Here is a 2272-nt window from a genome sequence, read left to right on the forward strand (position 1 = left end):
CTCTCCTGGTCATAGAAGTCAAATTCCAAGCTTTTCATCCAACATTCATAAAGCTAAATAAATGTTACATAAACCTAAGTTCTCTATCTTGGATAAGACAAAGTAAAACCATGACTTGAGAAGGTTTTCATTGAGGACAGAGACAACTTCAGATATTCTAAGCCTATGAAATTGGTCATGATTCAGGCAACTTGCCAAGGAAGCAGGTAATACCTAGGTGGGAGGTGGAATGAATAAGAACTTGCACTAAGATTCCATTCCATCAGGTGCAGCTGGTGACTTTGGAGGCCCAGAGCAGGCAGTGGGAGAGAGAAGACCAGAGCAGGGGAGGGATGTGATGAGCTGGAGGGTAGAGGGAGGGATTATGTGTTGTCCTGCTGTCACCTCCCACCCCACTGTGACCCTTTAGTGATGTGGGCCCAGGTTTGTGATGCAAGTGGTTTTGAAGCCAGAGGGGACTCAGAGTGCTCAGTTGCCTGAGTGCAACCGCTGTATCCAGAAGATGGAGGAGATTCTCTTTCTGCTGGAACAGAAAAGTGCTTCCTGGCTGACCTACCAATACCCCACCTGGTTCACTGTTTTGACCTTGGGCATCCTGTATGGAGTGGGTTGCTTCTTCCTGGTCCTCCCCTTCCTTCCAAATACTCCACCTGTGCGACCACCCAGGAAAAGGATAAAGGTAAGAAATTCTCAACCCAGCCATAGGAGAGATTGATTTTTCCTTGTTTTATAAATTTTTCCTTTCGTAATTAATTTCCTGATAGGGGAAATCTCAAGAAAGAAGAGACCATCAGCCCTGGCTTTGGAATATTGATGAGGGCTGGTGCGTCCTTACTCACTGTTAGGACTTTGTTCACTGCATTGGTATCATTTTATCCTTGCCGGCTTATATTGATTTTCATTATTTCTGTTGGCTTTCCCTGTTTGTGAAGCACAGGAGGCGTGGATGCATCATGATCATGGACACAAGGGTTGACAGAGTTGCAGGTGGAGAGATCTCATGGCAGAGGGAGGGATTGTGAGATCAGCAGTGTGGAGAACTTCCCCATCGGGAAGCTAGGGAGTGAAGGGGGATTTATTTCAAGACGAAAAAATGAAGGAGGCCAGAGGGGACAGAGAGCTTTAGACCTGACTGTGATTACACAACTCCTTTTGAAGGCAATTTAACCATGGAGGGGGGGGGTGTTGTTCTAAAATGGATATGGTAATCATTGATTGTACCATTGCCCTTGATCTGATTGAACGACTGAACTATTGACTCGTATGATATGTAAATCATTTGCCAGTCAGATGAGCATTCAAAAATATTTCTCTTTGAAGATCTCAGACCTCCCATCTCTAGTTGTTATAGAGGGCAATAGGTAAAAATCCCCAATATAGTGACGCAGTGGCTAAGGACTAGATGAGTAGACATTTCAAAGGGCAGCTCTCATCACTGGGTCCTCAGTCTCTTTCCTTGAGCTCCAGTCTCTGGGCCAAGGCTCCTTTTCTGTCTGGGCTAATTGAGAAAGCATGGCTGACCCCGGGGAGGAAGTGGTCAAGGGCTGGCCCAGAGCTTCAGCCTCCATAATCAAAATCTTGCCCACCAGAACACTGAGAGCTGAGAGTGTGTGCTCTCCGTGAGCAGAGGAAGGCTGACGGAAGAAATGCACTCTAGGTCTCACACAGAAGCTGGTTTCTGGGCTTTAGTCATTCCATGGAGATTGTCATTCTTCTAATCACCAGTAAATGCCTGCAGTTTGTCACAAAGAACAGATGCAGGATTGGATTCCAGCCTGACTTCCTCTCTTGTGCCCCAGCCTCAGGTGGAGACAAGGAGAAGCAGCAGGTCAAGGGACAAAGGTGACGCTCTGAAAGGTAAGGTTCTGCCCATTCAACCAAGCTCTGTAAGCTCTCCTGTCCCCTCCTCTGCAGGATGCCAGTGGCAACAGCCCGTCTCTCTCAGGTAATAATCCTGAACAAAAGGATACTGTGGATGGAAACAGAACCCAGATATTTCCCAGATGTACAGGAGGGGTCTAGGATGGGATGAAGGCTGGCCAAGGTAGGACCCAGTAGGGGGCAGTGGGGGTGTCAGGAGCAGATTCTGGTGGATTTGGAGGTGGAACATTGAGGGGTAACTGCGATAAGCTGTGTAACTTTGCCAAGGTTCAGATTGCTCACTGAGACCCCACAGACAATATTGGAAACCGATGCTCCTTGAAATGCCAAAGCACCTCCTGCCCGTGGGAGTAAGCTATCATTTGACCTTGAGCTCTGGAGAGTCCAACGT

The sequence above is a fragment of the Tenrec ecaudatus genome, unplaced genomic scaffold, assembly GCF_050624435.1.
Source record: "Tenrec ecaudatus isolate mTenEca1 unplaced genomic scaffold, mTenEca1.hap1 Scaffold_196, whole genome shotgun sequence".
Classification (NCBI taxonomy): Eukaryota; Metazoa; Chordata; class Mammalia; order Afrosoricida; family Tenrecidae; genus Tenrec; species Tenrec ecaudatus.